General features: G+C 44.6%; 1 protein-coding gene across 3 annotated transcripts in view; it reads left to right on the top strand.

The window, feature by feature from the left end:
* The first annotated feature begins 534 nt into the window (after positions 1-534).
* The window catches only part of LRRC56 (leucine rich repeat containing 56), a 75,670-nt gene continuing 67,850 nt past the window's right edge, over positions 535-8,354 (top strand). The window contains exons 1-5 of one of the 3 annotated variants that reach the window (XM_026059096.1): positions 535-638; positions 1,376-1,598; positions 4,747-6,467; positions 6,911-6,979; positions 7,388-8,153. The gene's annotated coding sequence lies outside the window, so the exon portion shown is untranslated. Of the gene's footprint in view, positions 639-1,375; positions 1,599-4,746; positions 8,154-8,354 lie in introns of all 3 variants that reach the window. The other 2 variants (XM_026059098.1, XM_026059097.1) reach the window with 2 other exon arrangements.

Genomic DNA, 8,354 nt, shown 5'->3' with positions numbered 1-8,354 from the left:
ATTGGTTTCACTGACCTCTTGTGCAGCCAAGCATGCTGCTGTAACAAGGGTTTTATTTTAATGATCGCTGACCAGGAGTTATCACAACAGTTGTCTGTGAATGCAACAACATCTTAAAAATATGTTCTCTTTGGAGGTGCTAAATTTGGAAAGCCCAATAGCCTTAAGTTAATTTGGCAGCTTTTTTTCGGCTAGACTGTGGGTGTGATCTGAAACTTCCTTTAACTTTAACAGGCTTTAGATCACACCCATGGTTTTATTTTTTATCCATCTCTCTTCCCCACCTCCAATCTTTATATTTCATTTTCCAGGTTGCCAAGGGCTGGACATGTTGTAAAGCAAGTATCTCGAAGGAGAAAGAAGTGTCCCATGCCAAACAGCTGTAGATATACTTCCAGCTGCTCAGTTCTCTGGAAAAGAGGCATGTGAACTGCACCTTCATAATCTCCCTTCCATAAGCCAGGAGCCAGCTGGTAAACACTTAATACATAGTTGAACAATGCACACCTGTGTTTCTATTGACTTTTAAGGAGAACGAAGTGAAGAGGAAATGTATTCCTGACAGAGCTGGTACTCTGATCTCCTACTGCAGGGAGTAATCAACCAATAACTTGGTATTAGCCAACTGCCACTGTTTGGTAAGCAAAATTACGGCGAATGGTCTGTTAATGAATATCCCTGTGCGAGCACATGGGCTGCGTGGCATGAGGACAGACCTGTGTGGGGCAGGATGGGAGAGCCTTGCGTGTGCTCCGAGGAGGATGGGTGCTGGTGGTGGCGATGCATTGCACGGTGAGGGCAGGGGGTTCATATTTCACCACACTGCTTGGCAGTATTTTAGACATGTCTGTCCACGTTGCGCTGCACAAATACTGTGTAGAGATTAGTTCCTGTCAGAGAAGAATTGTATTCAATTATACATTTTACTCTTGATATAATGCTATTGAAATGAATGAACTTCTACACATCTCAGAGCAGGGCAACAAGCTGAAATGAATCAAGCCTAGCATACCATCCTATTAGAAAGGGTCAGGTACAAATCCAGCCCTGGCTTTCCCTCTGTTTTTCAAAAGTGCAGATCCATATTGGAATAGAGGTGAGCAACGGTCCGTTTCCACTGCTAACAACAGAGGGCAAGTCTGGAAATGCAAGGGCTTTGCTCAGGCTGTAGGAAGTGAATGGAGATGTGTCACAGGATCGCAGGAGGGTCATGGCTCCTAAAGATTACAGTTGTTTGTGCTCATGAGATGATTCCCATCCTATATTTCAGTGTTCTATGGAAGGGATTTGCTCAGCCAAAAAAACACTGTTTGGTTCAGGCACTAGAGTTTCCACCGAAACCCCTATAAAGGTTTACCCCAGGGTCTCATTTAAGGTGTTTTAAGAGAAGAGGATGCTGGGATGGAGTGTGAGACCAGAAGCGTTATCATGCAGCGATAAAGTGCAGAGGTCCACAGCCAAAGAGCTGCTCTACAAGCGTGGGTGGAGTCCTCGGTAGCAGACAGCAGCGTGCCATGTTCACTGCCACATGCTGTCACCACCAGCGGGCTGCTGACAGATCCAGCCTTGAAAGCAAACTGTCAAGGAAGGAGCTTGAGGTATGTGTGAGCTTTGGGTGGACTGAGATGTACTTTATGGTTTTCAATACTCTGAAATACTACCTGAGCCATGTTCTTGATCTTAGCCAGCGTGCTGACTTATGTACCAGAGCTACCTTTCCCGAAACAGCTAGACAGTGCAAAAAAATTATATATCAGCAGTGTACCAATAATCTATCCTCTCTCTTTACTAATCTAATTTAGGTGCTGGAATAACAAAGTACATAGTCCTTTCTCTGAGTGTGCATTATGCAAAATCAGAGCCTGGGCTATAAGGAAGATGTTTGGAAATCAGGCCTCTCCTGTCATATTTAGGACAGGGAAACATCCTTCTTTCCTTATAAGGATAGGATTCCTTCTCGTAACCAGCACCGAGAGGGAAGTTATACAAGACAATAACCCCAACAGAGACAAATCCTCAGGCTTTCCACAGAAAGGGGAACCGAAGCCTGAAAATCCCAGCATAGGATGGTGGTGCATTGCATCAGTTTTCACTCCTGCGTAGCTTTTACTGGACTAATATCCAGACTGTGTGCAAGCGAATGGAAAGCAAAAGCAGATGTGAAGGGTGCAGGGTTCCTTTGGTAGGTCAGATAGGAAGCCCAGCCATTTGGGGCTCTGTTCAGCTCATTCACTGATCCTGAGCCAGAAGCAAGCGCAAATCGTCTAGCAGACCATGGGCGTGAAATACCCCTGGGAGTAGCAGGAAAGGGCAAAGTATTTAAGGCAAAGGAAGCACTGTGGTAGGAGTTCTGTACAGCTCTGCATACGTTAGGGCAGAGAGACACATCCCCTGTGGTATAGATGCTGGGCCAAGGGTTACATAGGTGCGCGTGGGGATGCGCAGGGGATGCAGCGTCTGTTCGAGCCCCAGCACAGCCTGCAGGACTGCCTGACCCCTCATCTACCAGCTGACTTCCTCGCTGCGCCGTTGCAGGCTGCGCCCCAGCCACCTTATTTCCTCTGCTGTAGGGCAGGTATTTGCGAAGGACTTTGTCGGGGCTGTTGTCCATAGCGGGGCTTGCAGCAGCCTTGCAGTGATGGCTGAAAGCCTTCCTGTACCTAAGTTGCATGCGCATGGTGCAATTCAGAGTAAACTTGGAACTGTACAAATTGCATGCCAACTAGTGGTTCAGTGCTTTGCACTGAATTTTTTCCCCCCTTTTTGGCCTGGTTTCTCCATTGTTTCACACCATACGTTGTCACTTACAGTGATGGAATGAGAATAGATATTAACACCTTTCTGATTTGGTAGCATTTTGCTGTGGCTTTCCATTGGCACAAAAAGCAAGTATATGTTGCAACGCTGTAGAGAATGGTTTCCCTGCCTGAAGACAACTCGGCTAACGCCCACCTGGCAAAAAAGAGCTATAAATACAGTGAGGTCACGAGGTTTCTTTCCACTGCAGAGAGCAAGTGATGCTCCTGAAAAACTATGGGAAAACAGTTACCGACCTTAACTCCCTTCCAACATCAATTCATTTTTCCCTTGGTTTAATGTTGAAAACAAAGTTGTAACTCAGTCATCGACCGTGGAATTCATCCCAGAAGAAACGCAAGGACCACCAACAGTGTGGACCAGGTGTGAACTATAAATAGCAGCAGCAAGAGGCCTTCTGTGTCCCAGAGGCATTAATCCCACAGCCAGCGCTGCTCCTTTTATTTATTTATTTTCAAGTTTGCCATTTCTCAAGCCTCTCAGCAGGACTGTCTCCTGCTCAGGATTTGTACAGCACTGAGCACAGTGGAGCCCCTAACCTTGAATAAGCCCCTATAGCACTACTACAATTGTAATAACATTGGGTTTTGGAACCACCTGTTCTCTTGTAAAAATGACCATCGGGCAGCTGCAGGGCAGTTTTAGATCTGTCCCACAAAGTGGGACAGGGTGCCGTACCCTGGAGGGGCAGATGTGCACCGATAGCATCCTTGGGCTTCCCAAACACAGGAGATGGTTTGATGCAAAAGAAATTAGGAAAGGTAGGTGGCCTTTAAGAACAACAGAAAAGACCAGTCTTTATTTTATATAGACATTTCAAGCTACCATTATTTTATCTTGAGACAGGAATGATATAAACAAGGGAGTACAAACATGCTTTTCTGGTTCTCATTATTTTTTCACATTTAAGAAAATTTTTCTTTCCCTTTTCCTGTAAAAATGGGAAGGGAGAGAAATCTTACAAGTATTTATTTATTTACAACTCCTAGTTAAAATTAAGGCAGAATTAGGAGAAAAGCCTTTCTGAAATGATGAAATTCTCTGACTCAGTGATTTAAATGTTAATACGGTACCCTGTCTCACCTTTCTTGCCTCATGTCTTTCATCCCAATAAATCACCTCAGCCACCACTGTAATGCAGCCACTTCTGGACAGAATCACTTTGTCATAAACCAAAATCTGCCCTTCTAAAGTGAGAATATGAAGGAAGGAAAAAAAAACCCTCTAGTTTGGCATTTGTACTGGATATTGCTTGAAAGTAAGTGGGATTCCCTTGGAGTTTTTCCCTCCCAGCAGAGCTGACCCTGCTCAGGGTTTAAGCTAATGAAATACGCCAACGCTGTGTGCTGGCAGCACCACGTTTTAAGCTTATCATAAGCTTAGCTTTTCTGTAGGAAGCCCTTCTCTACGAGAAGGTGCCACTTGCTGTTTTTATTGTGTTCTAGTACCCAGAAAACATCTAGAAACTCTACAAGGCCGAGGAAGGGTTTTTTCTTTGACAGAGCACATTGCAGTGAGAGGAGGGAGGCTGGGCTATCACTTAGGACCTAGCTAACCCTCCAGCRTGTTTGCTCATCCTCTGGCTCTACACTGTTTCTGGATCACTTCAGAGAAGTGAGTGTTTTGGTTTACTTGTTTTCAGAAGCAGGGGCAACGAAAAATTACTGTCACCAATGCCTTAGTGTGAGTTAAAATACACCGAAAACCTTTATTGAAAGCTTTCCTAGGTCTTGTTCAGCTTGAAAAGATGCAACTTTGTGCAATATGCTGTGTGTTGCCTGATGAAGCTTTCCTTTCAGATTGCAGCTTATGAATTCACATAAACCCTTGAAAAGGAGCAAAACCAAATGTCTGGATACAGTGTGTCAGAACACTTTTTTCGCTGGATCCTCTCGTTGTCCTTTCTTTTCATGTCCCGTGCACTTACAGGAAATGGACTTCTGTCTTCCCCTGGATCTTTGGATCCGTTCTTACTTCCCTCCCTGCCTCGTTCTTCTCTTCTGCTTGATCTGACAATCACGATAATGTCTTGAACACCTGGTGCTGTGGAAGCTCTTCTGATGTCATCTGACAAGCACGTGAAATGATGAGGTTGGTGCCATAGTTCAGACCTTAAATAAAGGTCCTTCTGGGAACCTGAGCTGATTTTTTGAAAATGGTAGTTGCTAATGCAGAATTGATATAGAAATTACCAAAGGGGCTAAGTATTCTGCTTGTTATGCAACACAAGAACATGGGAGAATTGTCCAGTGGAGCAGCAGAACCATCCTTTGAATTCCTCACTTCATTACAGGTTTGTTTTGATACTTGATCCTGTGTCTTGTTCTATAAAGTGGAGGTAAACATCCTTTCTCTGCATTATCTACTTGTAATAATAAGCTTTTGGGATGCATCTTTTACCATGCTTGCATGCATGCCATATTTCATCTGTTAGTTAGCTGTATTGACATCTTTTTGTGCACAGATGAAGTAAGAAGAATTGAAAATTGAATAAGAAATGGGCAAGCTTGCAGATCATCCAGATGCGGATTAACACCTAGAGATTGTGTCATAGAAGAGGTTGGGCAGAAAGGGGGACTATTAGGCTGAAAGATGATTTCTAGCGGAGTTTCTCATGGACATTACTTATTTTAATTTCTGTTAGTGACTTTGGGAAAAAGAAACAGGAGTATGCTCATGACATTTGCTAGTGCTTAAGTGGTATCATCAGAGGAAGAATGGGATATCATTTAGGAAGAGGGGAAAGATCAAGGGGATGGAGTAATAGGAACAGGCTAAAATGTAGTGGAACAAAATGTGGGATCACATACTTACAAAACCTTTTGCTGTAGTGGGGACTTTTGCTCTAATTGGCAACTAGAGAGGACAAAGAAAGAGAAGAACCTCATCTTATTAGTTGATGATTATGAGTGACCAGTTTGATGTGACTTTGATAACATGATTGCAGGATATATCAAACAGGGTATTTTGAGGACAGAGAGGAGAGTATTTATACCACTGCATAAGGCATCTGGAATTAACTATACTATTCTGGTCACCTGTCTTCAAGAAAGAAAAACTGGAAAAGAAAAACTAGGATGATAAAAGAACTGTGAACGTGTTTTTTATGACAGGAGGTTCTGAGCTTGGCTTGTATGACTTAGCAAAATAAATGCTGAGAAGAGATGAGAGTGGGCTCTATGAATATATCAAGAAAGCAAACAACAGGGAGGAAGAGTTATTTTAAGCTGAAAAATAATTTGGCAAAAGAACAAATAGATATAAACTGGCAATAAAAAATTTTAGACTATAAATTGAGGTCTGTAATCTTCAGAGGCAGGCTTTGGACTAATCTTTCAAAAGAAAGAGGAAGAGACTGACGGCTATCTAAATGACTGTGATGTGGTTATCTGCAGTATAAGGAAGCTGGTTCTTAGATCAAAAAACCCTTCTGGTCCTGTGTTTCTAATCTGTGGTGTAATGGAATTCCTAAATGTTAATAACGCAAGTGTCATCAGCAATTAGCTGTTAATCAATAATATTCATTAGCGAATGGATGTTGCTTGGATACATGGTGATTGGATGCAGCCATGAGGACAGCTATGTCTGCTCTTTGGAAGACAAGACCCCAGAGGAAGAGCCTGTCCATCTCGGCTTGGTTTTCAGGGAAGGTAATTACACCTGATTCCTGTTCGTTGGGGTAGTGCCAATATAATTAATCCAGACTAACCTGTTTTCATTTATGAAGTCCCTGTGATGGTGAGATCAGAATTGGGACCAACATCTCTGCATAGGTCCACAGTATGCTAGCTGTTGATGCTGATATTTAAAAATTTTAAACATTTCTGGACCAAACTGAAGCATGTCTTTTCTCTCCCATAAAGCTTCATGTATGTGTAACATGATTCCTGGAGAGAGATCACATCGGTTCTGTAGTTATTAATTTACAGGTTTCTCCCTGACCTTAGCTCAGCTCTGGGAACGATGCCAGAACAATTACCGTAACTCTGAACAGTTCAGACACGAAGCTCCTGTATTTACTCTGAAATCGTGCCAGATTTTCTCTTGCTCAGTGGTGGAAAGACGCATTTCTTCTCTGATTGGTTTCGAATAGTTCAGACGGGGTTGGCCATAGCAAGATTATTTCCAGCAGAAGAAGGAAAAGAAATGAAGTACCATGCAGGTGTGTGCATACACTACACGCTTATGCTTACTCCACAGATAACCCTTAGGAAATGATTGTCAGGTCCCAAAAAAAGGTGGGTGGGCAGGAACTGAGTCAAGGTGACTGATGCTGTTTACCCCAAAGCAAAGCGGCAGAGTTGGGAACAAAATTCGAGGGACAGATGCCTAATTCCGTGTTGTTTCCACTGAATCATGCTGCCTTCCTGGAGCACGTCAAGGCCCGTTGCCTTCCTTCCTGTGAAGGTGGGCAGCCGGCCTGCGATGACACCAGGTGGAGCCGAGTGCGCTCATCACCTTGGAAGATCAGGCCCCCGGTGATCTCCTCTGACGTTAATCCACCGTCAGACCCCGCGAGAGGGGAGGCAACACACTTCCTGACCCGCGGTCTAAGATATTTGTTTTGCAGAGACTCTGGGGTGAATTGAACGCTGCCGTAGAGGAAGCGCCGACAGGAGCCACCAGCGGCTGCGGTGCTCCGACGTCCTGGCCAAGGTGGGGTACGCGCTGGGTGCGAGGGTGCGCGCGTGCGCGTTCAAGTGCCCAAAGGCAGCCTGGCCGCTGCCTCTGCCCTCCTCCCCCGGAGAGGAGCGCTGCTAAGGGCTGCTCCCAAGAAAACGCTTGATACCATCCAGAAGGTAAAGCGCCCTGCAAAACCAAAAGTTAGGGCTTCTTTTTATTCCGACCCTAGCATCCATTTCATCAAGGAAATCACTGAATGGCAATAGTCAAACAGAGCAGCATCCCAAAAACTCACTGTAATTCTCTCCTTGTAGCCAAAAGATAACAGGCGTATTTAGGAATATTAAAGCGAGACGGCTCTGCGGGTGCACGGCAGCTTGCGAAATTGCGGGAAGTTGATCCCTTGCCCCAACTGGGCCCTGTGCGGGTGCTGCTGTGTCTTGGGCTCTTTGTCCGGCAGAAACATCTCACCTCGCCTAATAAAAGCGCTATACGGAGATTTGCTTTCGGAAATTACCGAAAGGCTCGGATGGTATGCTTTTAGGAGCGTCCCCCCCAAAAACCCGCCGCGGGAATTGATAAATATTCTGCATTCACGCTGAGGCTGGAGGAGCACAGCTGAAACGCCTGCTCGTTCAGGGGGCCTCGTGCCAACGCAGAGGTGTCTGCTCCTGTGCTAGCTCGACCGCTGGATGGATCCAAGTTACGAGAAGGTTTATTCTGCCATGTCTACTTCTTTTTTTTTTTTGATTTACTTTGCTCTGGAACTTCAGTCTTCTTTTAATTTGATTTTTTTCTTCCTTTTTTTTTAATGAAAATTAATTCTGTGCAACCATCTTAGCCTTGACGATGTGCAGCTAATTGCGCTCTGGGGAGAAAGCAGCAGGTTGTTAGCGGGAAATTGCCGGCGGCCG

This window comes from Apteryx rowi, unplaced genomic scaffold, assembly GCF_003343035.1.
Source record: "Apteryx rowi isolate R43461 unplaced genomic scaffold, aptRow1 scaffold_152, whole genome shotgun sequence".
NCBI classification, from domain to species: Eukaryota; Metazoa; Chordata; class Aves; order Apterygiformes; family Apterygidae; genus Apteryx; species Apteryx rowi.
The sequence above is the reverse complement of the archived record's forward strand: the minus strand, read 5'-3'. Positions and strand labels throughout refer to the sequence as shown.